We start from the raw sequence: 14,380 nt of genomic DNA, 5'->3' as shown, positions 1-14,380 counted from the left end.
CAAATGATGTCTGATCATGGAAAAATATTCCAATCAAGACTAGTTTCAAATATAATTTTACACTGAGACATCACCCATGGGATGACAACTGCCTGCCATCCATAGACGAATGGGATCACAGAATACTTTAATAAGACACTAGCGAGTATGCAACCAATGTACACTCAAGTCAAAAGGAGAGATTTGGATACAATACTGCCCTTCATTACATCTGCATATAACACTGCTAAACAAGACACTACAGGCTTCACACTGTTCTCTCTACACTGCGGATGTAAGGTCGAAATGACAATAGGTACACTGTTTCCATTTCAACTGGATGATACCAAGGATGACTATGTAAAACACCTCATCATTTGGACTGAAGAAGCAAGACAGCTGGCTCGCATACAGAGCTTGGATACCCAGCAGAAGAACTAAGACTGCTATAACATCAAGCACCTTCAGTGAGATACAGCCTAGGAGACGTGGTGTGGATTTTTATGCCTGTGCAGAAAATGAAAATATAGGAAAAATTACTAAATGCAGGCTGCTTCATACCCTTCATCACTTGTTGAACATCACACATGAAGTCAAGGATTATGACCATTTATCAGAAAAACAGAATAGTTGTCTTATTCATAAAGTGTCATAAATATTCTTATTACAGGTTGGATTTGCCGCCTCTCAAATAGAATTTCTACAGCAGCCAGACAAGGAAACATCAGACTTCGATATTTAAAAGATACAGGTAGCTTGTCTGAAAGGACACATATACGATACAAAACTACTAATAAAATGAGGTAACGCAAAAATAAGGCACTACAACACTGTGATTAAGCCAGAGTGTCTGTATGCATCTGAATGTTTAGCAATGAACACTAACAAGGAAATGGAAGCTATAGCAAAAAAGGAGCGAAAAATCATTAGAAGAGTACTTGGGCCGAGGTTTGAGAATGGGACTTGGAAGCTTAGAAGTAATAGAGAAGTGTATGACAAAATTGAGAAAGTGGGAGATACTATGAGGAAGAGAAGAGTAAGCTTTTACGCCCATGTGAAAAGAATGAATGATGAAAGGCTGACAAAGAAAATATTCATGTTTTTTGACAAGAACCCCAGAACCCAAATTACCTGGTTCAAAGAAGTCAAAGCAGACTTAGAGGAGATGGGTATAGGAGAAGATAATATAACCAACAGAGACTTAATGAGAGACAAAATTCAACATTTTGAAGGATTTGAAGTGAAGAAGAGAAGAACTGGAGGAACAGTGTGGACAGAAGACCGAAGGGAGCAGCACAGAGAGAGGATGAAGACATATTGGCAGAAGAGAAAAGAGGAGGAGCGCAATAGGAGAAATGTACATTGAAAAATAGTTGTTTAACGCGGTCCCTAGACGGCCAAAATCGGAATAAAAAAAAAATGAAGTAACGGCCATTATGCTTCATCAGTTACCTCCATACTGATCCCTGATATTACAACATGCATACAAGCTGTTTTTGACAGGAGCAATTAGATTCGGTATACTGTCATTTTAAATAAAACACCAATAATTTTGATGACTTATTTTATCAACTAAATAATTGTGCCACATCTGATATGTTACACTAAGACATTCCTCTCAAAACTCTAACAGACAGAACAGAGGAATAATAACTGTAAGTTTTTGTCTTTTGTTTTAGAAATAAAATTACTTGAAATATTATTTCTTGTGCCTATCACATGTACATAAATTAATTCTTTGCCACTACTCAACAAATTTATTCCATACAGAATTTTTCTTTCTACTTAAAAGATTTATTATACTGCCTCCTAAGTAGTGAGCATGAGTGGCAAACTACAGCTGAAATATTTACTTCTAAGATTTTATTACAATATTCTTCAAAAACATACATATGCCAGTTCTCTTTTACATGCATATACAATAATCAGTTTTAAATTCTCGATCCACGCTTTTTTGAGCATTATTGTAGAATACCTCACAGCTGATGTCATGCAATGTTCATATTTCAACAGTTCTTGATATGCACAGTAGTTCACCGTATGCCACTCTTTCCACAGTTCAGTGTGCAATGGTTTAATACTTGTCAAATGTGGTTAAATATTTGTCTCCTTTTATCAAGATCGTCAATAGAAGAGGAAATCATACACTTTAACATAGAAATATCAAGTGAAATATATAAAAGACAATACATTAAATACAATTTCTTTTTAGATGCAATATAAATGTTGTTTATATTTACAATATATATATTGATATCATCAATTTATGATTTTTAAGGTTTTTGCAGATTGTCTATTATATGCTGTGTTTCCTAAGTGCCCAGATAATCTTAAAATCGTTTTAAGGTTAGTGTTTATGAAGTTAACTGTTTATTCGATGTCATTGTTAAAAGATGTTTATTCGATGTCATTGTTAAAAGAGTCTTTTCTTAAAATCCATGTCCATACAATGTTCGCTTTTTTTACGATGCTCCTTTCTTGCAGATATCACACATACAGAATGATACCCATGTGGTGGTCGTTGTGCTGAGAGGTCATTTGAGAACAAGTGCCAGAACACACTCGTTCTTTTTGGAACTGTGCAGAAGAGTGATAGAATTTCTGTGTCGACCCCTGTTTTCAATGCTGCACTTGGCAGATGAGTTGTCCCATTTCTGAGAACATTTCGCTCCCCAAATTCCACATTAGTTCTCACACCCGTAGTATTCTCTTGTTTATACTTGTATACTTGTTTATACTTGTATTTGCCATAGCCTTACACATGTTTCACTGTATTCTACACTGAACTTCATTGTTTGAATTTACTGCATTTTATGGTGCCTTAGAACATTCCTGCCATCATTTGTACGATTTCGTTCATTCTTTTAAAAGTCGGTATAACTACTTCTGTCATTCTGAAAGTCTACTATATATTTGTTTATGCAGCAATTCTACATTTCTTTTATGTCACTATAGGATTTCTTTAATTATTACTGACACCAGAAAGGAAAGATTAGGCACAGCACAAGCCACTTAACAACACATGAGTTCATGTGCATATCTATGAATTAAATACTACAGTTAAAGTTAGAATTAAAATTCCTCTAAATCGAGCTAGAAGATACAGCACTTAATTTGTTTCTGGATCCTTATCTGTTTTCCAATGTTGTGTAATGATTTCGTTCATCTACAGCATTTGCCTGCCTCCTTTGACGTTTTCCATTATGTTCTGAAAGTATGTGATTTCATTCTGTGTTGAAAAGTGGTTCGTTTCTAGGAATGATTTCTGTTTGTGTCAGGTTCATGTGTGCTCAGTTTTCTGTCATAGAAAATTCCAGAGTGATAGGCATAATCTTCATTATGCAGCATAATAAATTTAATAAATCATTTATTGCATAGAGATGATTTAAATTATAATAAAGTTTTCTTCCTCGCCATTTCTTCTTTCTTCTTAGCTGCTGACCTGAAATAAAATATCTTAGACGATTTTGTCTATTTGTAAGCTCCAGTCATGGTGTTGTGCTTTACATTCATGGTTTGTGATTCTCTTACCTGCTTGTCTCTTTATGATTTTGTTTATTCTTTTATATCAAACTTACGTAAGTTTCTGTGGTGCTACAATCCAACTATTTCTTTGTTCTAAAATTCTTTAAAAAATACGACACTGCAAGTGGAATGCGAGCAATGATGTATGGACCTTCATAAAGAAGTGGCCACTTAGCATTACATCGCTTCAACGTACAAGATTTTGCGTGAGTATGCAAAAGAAATTGCATGTCTATTGTAAAATCCTGAATTCGTTTTATAGTTTCTAATTCGTGTTTTTGGTTCTGGTGTTATTTGCTAAGGTAATTAATACATCTCATGTCTTGTAGTAGGATTCCAGTTGTCCAGAAACCTTTGGAAGGGGATCACACCATTTGTTACTTTCCTTTACATCTAACATAGTTTCGTAGGTATATAATTACATATCTTTACATCTAACATAGTTTCGACAGGTGTATAATTAGAGTCATATATTGGCAAATTATTGTAAATCTCCTCAAAAAGAGACAAATAGTTCACCCACTTGGAATGTTTCCCTGATATGTATGTTTGTATAAAACAGCTTAGTTCCTTGAATACCTTTTTACACGAATTAGACTGAGGGCTAAATCTTCAAATAAAGATAATTTTGGTGTCACTATGTCCTACATCAACATGATGCTATAATTGTTCATATGTTCTAGATCATCTACGACTTGGTATAGTTCCTGAGATAGACACAACATTATACTATTTCGAATGGGTAGTTCTGCAAGATCAATGTCCATCACAATAATAGTGTATGTACAAGTTTAGATGACATTAAAAAGGTTAACGCCTGGCAGTCAGTGTATACCTTCACATGTCTTCCAAAAATGTAATAGTTAAATTTCTTAAAGGCCATTTAATTCCCAAGATTTCCAACACTATGGTGAATACGTATGTTTGCACTTACTTACAGTTCGACTAGCAAAACCAAATTTTTTTTCTCTTGGTTATCCCTTGTTCTTATTATCTGAAAAAGACATGATTCAAGCCCTGTGCATGATGCATCGCTTGCAATACAGAAATTTTCATTAAGATCAGGATGACGCAAAATATTGGAACTTATGAATGTTTCCTTTGTTCTGATAAAAACTCGTGTACATTTTTCTGTCGAAACCGAAACATGATTCTTGCTTTAAAACTGGTATCAAGTGTTTACTGTTGAGTAACTGATTTAGCACAAAGCACCTAAAAATGGGGCAAAACCCAGGAAAGTTTTTAATTGTTTTCTGGCACATTGGTAAGGAAAATTCTTATATGCATCCAGTTTACTAGGATCTGGTGTAATGCCATCAGAACTGATTATGTGTTCCAAGTACTTGATCTCATTTCGCGCAAACTTTGATTTCTGTCTATTTTTTGTAACACCAACTTGTGCAAATTTACATAATATCTTTTCTAAAATGTATTTGCGGTCTTCCCATGTCTGTGCGGCTATAAGGATTTTATAAACGTACAAAGCTACCTTTTCCAGTAATTCTGTGCCTAGAACTGTGTCTAGAGCAGTATTTGAAACATCTGAACTCCCACGAACCGAGCGGTAGTACACAAAATTGGCAACTGTGGCCACCAAAAATAAACGCAGTATATTTCCTTGACCCTTTCCTTAATGGCACTTGTAAAAAGATTTTCTTTAAATCAGCAGTTGGTAAGTACTTTACCTCTAACAATTTATGCAATTGTTCGTCGAGATTTTCTGGTTTTGTGTGAACTAGCATGGTGATTTTGTTGATCACACACAGATTCAGAACTATGTGTATATTTCCGTTTGGTTTGATTACAGTTAATAATGGACAGCAATAAGGAGATATTAATGGTTCTGTGATATTCTACTTAATCATTTGCTTGATTTCTTCACCCACTGCAGGCTGCTTGGATAGAGGAATCTTATATGTGTTATAGCAAATGATTTCGTGAGGTTTAACTTCCATATTATATACAAATGTACTGATGACACCTGGTTTCTTTGTAAGTAAGTACATGTAGTTGAGCAATAGTTTGTGTAGTGTTTCTTGTTGTTGCTCATTAATAGCTGTAGTTTCCTTTAGTTTATCATTAATTAGGGATTGTAGGTCTTTCATTTCATGATCAAATACAGATTCATTGCTTGTAGCGTCATCTTATCCACATAATAACTGGATCTTGCATCAAGAACAGTGTTTATTATGGTTCAGTGTCTGCTTATCCACACTAATGTCGATATGAGTGCCATTCTGCTTCATAAAACATTTACCATGTAAGAAGTCAATTGTACTGTCCTTCTCCCTTAATAAATCTACGCTGGTCAGGCCATTTTATTATACCATTTTCTACTTTCATAGTCACAAATATTTGCTTACTTGCCCTATTTGATTTGCATCCAACTGCAGTCAAGATTCGACATTTCTGAACCGGAAATTCGTGTATCGATCCTGCTTCAACATTTTGTTTACAAAAATTATGAGATACGGCGCTAATTGTCGCACCCATGTCAATCATAATACGTGCTGTTTTTCTAGGGGAACGCTGGAGGATGCGTATGCCTAAACATTTTTGTCGCCAAAATAATTTTTGTATGATGTTGAGAAGTTGGAAGAGTGCCAAAGATTTATTTCACGGGCGAAAATTTTTTATCTCATTTTTTCATGTTGATAATTGAAATACGAACGATACCAGTGCAGTTTTTGGTGGGAAAAGTAATGTCATTGACTGTTGCAAGTATTTCGAAGCTGCGGCAACCGTTCTCGACAACTGAATCGCTGGCAGCCAGTTCAACAAGCATGTAGTGACCTCGCCCGCTAATAGTGGGCGATGGTAGTGCTAAACGGATATGCATACACTGAAATGCCAAGCAGACATCTTGCTACTGATAGCAAAAGTAAAGTAATAAGGCAGTCATGAACTAAAGTCAGTTTGGAAACTGTTGTAATACTATTAATGTACGTTTTATAGTTAAATAAATTTTCAGCTGTACTCAAAATTGGATCAGTTGAAGCATGGGATACCATCCATCATCTATGTCATTTCAGGAGCCAAACAAGGTTACAAAAGATTTTTGTGGTGTTGTTTCAATTGTTGTTGATGATAGGTGTGGAAGGTTTTTGTTGTATTGTGTCCTTTACTGGTGTTTTATAGGTTAAAATATGCGTTTGGTAATATTTCCTTAAATTGTTTTGTATGTCGAAGGGTTGATTGGACTCACTTGTTTCATTTGAGTTGTATTATAGGTCAATTGAAGTGTATCATACTATTTGCTTGTATTGTTCAGGGATTGATGGGAATTGCATGCTTCAATAGAGGTGATGTAAACTGAAATGTTCGATACCACATTCTCTTGTATGTTTGGGTGTTTCTCGGTATCGCCTGCTTCATTTGAGCTTTGAAATGAATGGTTCTGGTTCGAACACCATTTTTTGAAGCCTCTCCTGGACTGAAGCTGATCAGAATTTCTTCAGAAAAGCTACCTCGAATTGTTCATAATATGTACAATGTTCAGGAAAGTTACATGGCCATATGGCTGCTTCACCTTGTGTTAATCTGATGACATAACAGATATTTTGCCTATTTGTCCACATAAGGGGAAAAGAGTTTCTAGAAGCTTTGGGAAAAACAGTTGAATGGACTATTCTCTTGTCTTGGATGAAGACTTGGAATTGCCTGTATTTTAATAAACTTTCATCCTGTGACATTTCTGCTACTATATTCCCTGTCCTCAGATTTAAAATATGCTCATTTCCCAAACACATTGGAGACAGTATGTTATTTGTATTACTGCTGTATGACAGTAGTACATTTTCATATGCTTGTTGTTGCTGAATGGGCTTACAGGAATATCTACCATTAGCACTAAACTCATAGCCATTCTGTTCATATGTATGTTTTGTGTGTTCATTACCTACTTACTCATTTGACAGTCTATGTATGTGTCTGTCGATTTTTGGTAGCAAATGTATGGTATGTGTATCACTCCTCAAAATTTCTTCAACTGTATCATTGACAATCGTTGACAAATTTTGTTGTAAACAACTTTCAAACTGCTTATCCTTTTCCACCAGCCAAGCGTGAAAATCATTATTAAATTGACTAAAGTGATTGTCTGTTTCCAACTGCAAACTGTCTCTCAAAGTATCTACCTAGGTATTTAACTCTGTGACACATGTGTTTACAGAAGCGTGTGTCTCAACAACAATTACTACTTGTGTCCATGTATCTTGATTACAACACAACTTGTCAACATCAGATACAAGTATCTTTTGCTGATCCTCTTATTTTTTATTCTGATTAAACAAAGTTTCTATCTCAACAGTTGACTGATCCTGTTGCTCACTAATTGTTTTAATCTGTGGGTGTAAACCTGCAACCTGACCAGTGAGTCGAGTGTTTATTTCGTCAACTTTGGTATTTAGTGCAGTGTTATTGTTTTGCAGTGTGACTAATTTTGGTTTTATCTCATCATGTACAGTTTTTAAAGTAGTGAGATTAGTTTGTATGTTATTAAGTTAAGTTTGGATTGTGTGCAGTTTGCTTCATATGATTTGCAATGGGTCAGTGACGTTTGACATCAGCACACACTGTACCATAGCTGTTGCATCTAACAATAATACATGGGCCTCGATCAAAGGTTCTGACATAGCTTCATTCATCCTACTAAATATATTTCCTAACAGATTTTCATTATTTTCGATGTTTTATGTGGTTACTGTGACAGTCCGTAAAACACATTGGTCGTTTCCATTGTCTACAACACTGTCCTTGTCAAATCTGCATTTTCAATGTTACATTCCATTTATGTTAATTGTCTATGTGTTTTAGCCATACCTACACAAAAATTCTGTTAATAAAATTTCATTTTGGTAGTAAATGTCTGCAATGGAACTTCATAAACTGAAATTAAAAACATTTTCTGTTCCAGTATCATTTTCTTAAAGGCGGTTCGCCATTTTATGAATGATGTAGCCAAACAAAACCAGCTTGTTAGAGCAATGTTTACGTTTCATTGTTATACTCTATTGTTGTGTGAGTGTATGTTATACGAATTTCAAATGAAAAGTGCTGATCAACTTTAAACTAAACAGCATTTCACATAATAAAATTTACTACACGTATGAGCTGTTGCTGATGCGCTGCCGTAAAGCATTGCTGCACCTTACCTTTTCTGGTCCTTCTCTCGAAAATTATCTTCTTAATTTTCTCGTCAGATAAATTTTACTTTTCAGTTTCAGTGGTTCTCCGAACATCAACAGTTTTGTAGCATGAAACAACAAATAAAATAAACATTAGTACAAAATTACAATAGTCCTTTCACACACTTCGCCAATAAAGGTTGTCTTATTCATAAAATTACATAAATGTTCTTATTACAGGTTGGAGTTGCAGTCTCGCAAATAGAATTTCTTCAGTCGCTGGATAAGGAAACATCAGACTTCGATATTTAAAAGATACATGATGCTGGTAGGAAAGGACACATATATGATATGAGGCTAGTAATGAAATGTTGTTTAACGGCCATTAAGCTTCATTAATTATCTTTGCGCTGATTGCTGTGAAATATTACTACCAAATACAAATTGTTTATGACAGAAGCAATTAGGTTCGGTGTAGTGTCATTTTAAATAAAATACTGATACTCCTGATGACTTACTTTATCAACTAAGTAATTGTGCAGCATCTGGTAGATTACACTAAGACGTTCCTCTCAAAATGCTGACAGACACAACAGAAGAATAATAATTGTGGGTTCTTTTCTTTTGTCCTAGAAATAAAATTATTTGAGATATTATCTCTTACACCTAGCACACATATATGTAAATTAATTCTTTTTCAGCTAGTCGGCATATTTATTCCATATAGAATTTTTCTTTTCCCCTAAAAAGATCTAATACAGTTCAGAAACGAGGACTGACAATGGGAGCTTAAAGGAAACTGAAGTCTCACTCTGTGATCATGAAGCTTCAAAGGGAAAGGGGTGGAGGCGGAAGGGGGGAGTTACGTTCTATGCTTATCGTAGCAAAGAGTAGAGGCAATCAACACACTCAGACTCACTCGTTACTCGTGACCTTGGTAGCTGCTCAGGCTCAGGAGTGGTGTAGTGAGTGAAGTCGTCCTCACACACGATGAGGCACCTAATGCTGACGTGCACAGGAAATACAACCTGAGCAGACAGTGCCAACGTCACATGGGACGCACCACTAGTTAAAGTGGTTTGTGACTGTAGTACACACCAGCGGTATCCGTCAGATGTATCTGGCTCCCAAACAACAGTGTTTGTTTATGAAAAAGAATGCATGTAAAAATCTTAATTTAGCTGTATTAAAAAGCAAATTTTCTCCCTTGTCCATATACTTATCATGTTGTTATGTTTGTCGTATACATAAATAATGTCTCCAATATCCATGAACATATTATAAGACAAAAAGGAAACGTCCTTGTCCAGTCAGTCAGGACATCAGCTTATAACAGTTCACGAAACTAGATGCACTCAGTACTGATAGAACGCACACTTATATGTACATAATATCGAATATTACAGAAAATATTTAAGTTAATTTAGTAAATGTACAAAAATTTACTTTTAGAAAATGCGAAGGTGTAACAGGAAATTAAGATTCCGCAAGACGCGAACCTGCCAGATATTGTTTCATAGCTCATTGTCTCTACCAGCTATGTAACACTACACTTTTAAACCAAACGGCCATGTGTTTTGTGTTAGAATTTTCTGAGACAAGTCCTACCAAGAACGACGAATTTCCCATGGATCTTAAATGTATCATTGCCTTAACACAGAGTTGTTTCGTAACACGCGAGCTGTAATACGCAAATAAATAAATACGGAAATTATTTAACCACCAATATAACGTTTCCCGTCATTTTATTACAACCTTACCATTAACGATACATTCCGAGAGGTCCTCAACGCGCTGGTGCTTAGAAACAACATATATTCATAGGGTTAAGTTATAATAAGAAACCCACCAAATATGTGCTGCAGGAAAAAACGACAAATACAGTACGCTGTCTGGCAAGTTCTGCTTTTGAGGTAGATGGCGTTAGAAAACTTACGTGGCGCATTGCCGAAATATTGGAAAACTTATTTTGTGTTTCACTTGTAACGCAATACCTCCTCAGCGTCAAGTAGCAGGAGGTGATGTCACATGACTCGTACAGCTCCATGTCAAAGTTAGCTAATTCTTTCCGTGTGAGGGAAGGTTAACTCTTGCCTTGAGAGCAAGAGTTCGTGAACTAGGCGAATCGAGCATGCCCGCAGTGGAAGGGAAATCGGTGCAGCGTAATACCTAATGAATAGCTTGCAATGGTAAACGTATGATTTTGAGCACACGTTTAATAAATACGTTATTTCGTCATCTGCAATATTTTATCTTTGCATTTTCTATACCTCTTGCTAATAGACATCATACTATCAAAAAACAACTTCAGTTTCTAGGCACCAAGAGCAATATTTTTGTCTGCTGTAATCATACACTTTTGATGAAGTTATCTGTTCATCACATATCCTTTGTGATATGTGAGTAATGATTTATATTCCTCTCTTTGGCGCTGAACGTCAGCCACAGGACTACAAGTGTCATTTTGAGTCACAATCTGAAATTAAAAATGATGTTAATAAACATTTATCTCGTCGACTGCAGCTCCTTTTCTCCATCTCATACCATTTCAAAATAATGAAGCAAATTTTTCGAAACTAAAAATCAAGAAAAAAAGAAAAGACGATAATATTGTGCTGATTATTCCCATAGTACTTCCAAGCTGAAACTTTGTGAGCACTACCTCGGTAAACAAGAAATATTATTCAGATTTTCGATGAAATAAAAGAAAACTTTTTCTAAATCTGTTATCAAACTTTATTTTACATTCCAGATCCCAAGTTACGCTTTCTTCTTAACACGATTTCTAAAGACATTCTCGAAACTTTGTATTTGACCCTCTTAATGCCGAGCAGAGGTAACTTAGAGATGACGAACAAGAGATATTCGTCAGTTTTCATAATTCTAGCAAGCCATTATTCAGAAGCTATAAGAGGTGTGAAAGCAAATTTGGGCACTCTTATTCGAAATCGTTCTAAGAGTGAACAAGGAAAAACTCAGCAAAATCAGATAGCATTGCTCGCCTCGATCGTCAGACATTAAAATAACGCACATTCCTTATAAAATTAAACTTCTAGTAGCTTAAAATAAATCTAGTTGGAACGGCCTAGGCTTATTCTGAGTCTGTCCAGTAGAATAAAAGCCCTTCTGTTAACTTTCATAGGAAGTCCTTCTTCATCATCACAGCACTGTGGCAAACAGCACACGAAGTGTCGAGTCTCGCAGTCTCGCTGCGCCAGATGTCTGTCGCCAGTCTTTTGCTGGGTTCAGTAAACTTCACACTACTTTTTGCAGTCGTGACGTCACTAGTGGCTTTCGACTATCGATTTTTGCGTGTATTTCTTGTGGACGACCACAGTATTAGCTGTGTGCAGGACAAAAGATAAAACTATCGAATTAATACGTAGAGTAGTGAATAACGTCTTGCTTTGCAAAGTTAGAGATGGTAGATTCGAATCTTGTCACACTTCTTTCCATCTGAATATTAACACATTACGAGACTTTGTTATGAATGTAATACAAGTATGTTCTGCAACATTCGGTCTTGTTTAACATTTCCATCTCATTAGAGAACAGAGCATGAAATAAATATTTGGCTGTCCATTTCCGAATAGGTGGTGATTTCCGAATGTGTGGTTAGGCAAGTACCTAAGAGGATAGCTGCGAGTGTAACGAGGAGCAATAAAATTCCTTTTCTTCCTTTTCACAGATACTTCGCTGTTAATTTCCGAATATGTCACGATTTCGAAGAGAGTGGTTAGGCAGGAGCCATAGAGGACAGTTTTAATTGCTGAGACTGAAACGGTGAGCAGTAACATTTTAATTCTCCCTTGTCACAAATATTTCACACATTGCGCAACCAGAAACACATTCCTGTAACGCATTCTCGCTGCAACTGAGATTCTCCTGTCACTAACTCATCCATGAGCGTCTATTCGGTTCTATAGCGAACGATAAATGGATAGCCTCGTTTCTGGCCGCCTTCACATCACCACTACGTCACTATTACGTCAATTCCTGAAAAAAGTAGTTTGAAAACCGTACTCACTCCCAAGTGCATTTATTTGTATATACCACAAACGTCATGTATGTCTATGGTGTATGCGTTACGAAAGATACTGTGGCTCAGTGAGCTCAGTACTAAACTGGAGAGACTATTACACGAAGCAAAGAAGTGATGCGTGACATCACAGTTGCAATGTTAAACTGTAGCAAGGTGTCAAACTGTTCTGCGGTATAAAATAAATGCAATTAGCATTTATGTATACTAAATGACGTTGTGTGTGTTTAGTTTATATCCGACTGTTATCTTCTGCCTTGTACCTTCTAACCCTTACCTGGAAGATCAATTTCGCAATTATTCTGCTGTGTTTACATACGTAATTGCCATACTGGCGCTAAAGCTGCTGACAAACTATGCTTCTCAAAAATCTACCTCTGTGTAAAAGACTTATTGCTTTCACTTTCTTCATTTTATTTCCTTAATGACTAAACTACACTCCTGGAAATGGAAAAAAGAACACATTGACATCGGTGTGTCAGACCCACCATACTTGCTCCGGACACTGCAAGAGGGCTGTACAAGCAATGATCACACGCACGGCACAGCGGACACACCAGGAACCGCGGTGTTGGCCGTCGAATGTCGCTAGCTGCGCAGCATTTGTGCACCGCCGCCGTCAGTGTCAGCCAGTTTGCCGTGGCATACGGAGCTCCATCGCAGTCTTTAACACTGGTAGCATGCCGCGACAGCGTGGACGTGAACCGTATGTGCAGTTGACGGACTTTGAGCGAGGGCGTATAGTGGGCATGCAGGAGGATGGGTGGACGTACCGCCGAATTGCTCAACACGTGGGGCGTGAGGTCTCCAGTGGTCAGCGGAAGGTGCACGTGCCTGTCGACCTGGGACCGGACCGCAGCGACGCACGGATGCACGCCAAGACCATAGGATCCTACGCAGTGCCGTAGGGGACCGCACCACCACTTCCCAGCAAATTAGGGACACTGTTGCTCCTGGGGTATCGGCGAGGACCATTCGCAACCGTCTCCAACCGTCTGGGCTACGGTCCTGCACACCGTTAGGCCGTCTTCCGCTCACGCCCCAACATCGTGCAGCCCGCCTCCAGTGGTGTCGCGACAGGCGTGAATGGAGGGACGAATGGAGACGTGTCGTCTTCAGCGATGAGAGTCGCTTCTGCCTTGGTGCCAATGATGGTCGTATGCGTGTTTGGCGCCATGCAGGTGAGCGCCACAATCAGGACTGCATACGACCGAGGCACACAGGGCCAACACCCGGCATCATGGTGTGGGGAGCGATCTCCTACACTGGCCGTACACCACTGGTGATCGTCGAGGGGACACTGAATAGTGCACGGTACATCCAAACCGTCATCGAACCCATCGTTCTACCATTCCTAGACCGGCAAGGGAACTTGCTGTTCCAACAGGACAATGCACGTCCGCATGTATCCCGTGCCACCCAACGTGCTCTAGAAGGTGTAAGTCAACTACCCTGGCCGGCAAGATCTCCGGATCTGTCCCCCATTGAGCATGTTTGGGACTGGATGAAGTGTCGTCTCACGCGGTCTGCACGTCCAGCACGAACGCTGGTCCAACTGAGGCGCCAGGTGGAAATGGCATGGCAAGCCGTTCCACAGGACTACATCCAGCATCTCTACTATCGTCTCCATGGGAGAATAGCAGCCTGCATTGCTCCGAAAGTTGGATATACACTGTACTAGTGCCGACATTGTGCATGCTCTGTTGCCTGT

Source organism: Schistocerca cancellata, chromosome 5 (assembly GCF_023864275.1).
Source record: "Schistocerca cancellata isolate TAMUIC-IGC-003103 chromosome 5, iqSchCanc2.1, whole genome shotgun sequence".
Taxonomy (NCBI): Eukaryota; Metazoa; Arthropoda; class Insecta; order Orthoptera; family Acrididae; genus Schistocerca; species Schistocerca cancellata.
Note: the sequence above shows the minus strand (reverse complement) of the source record.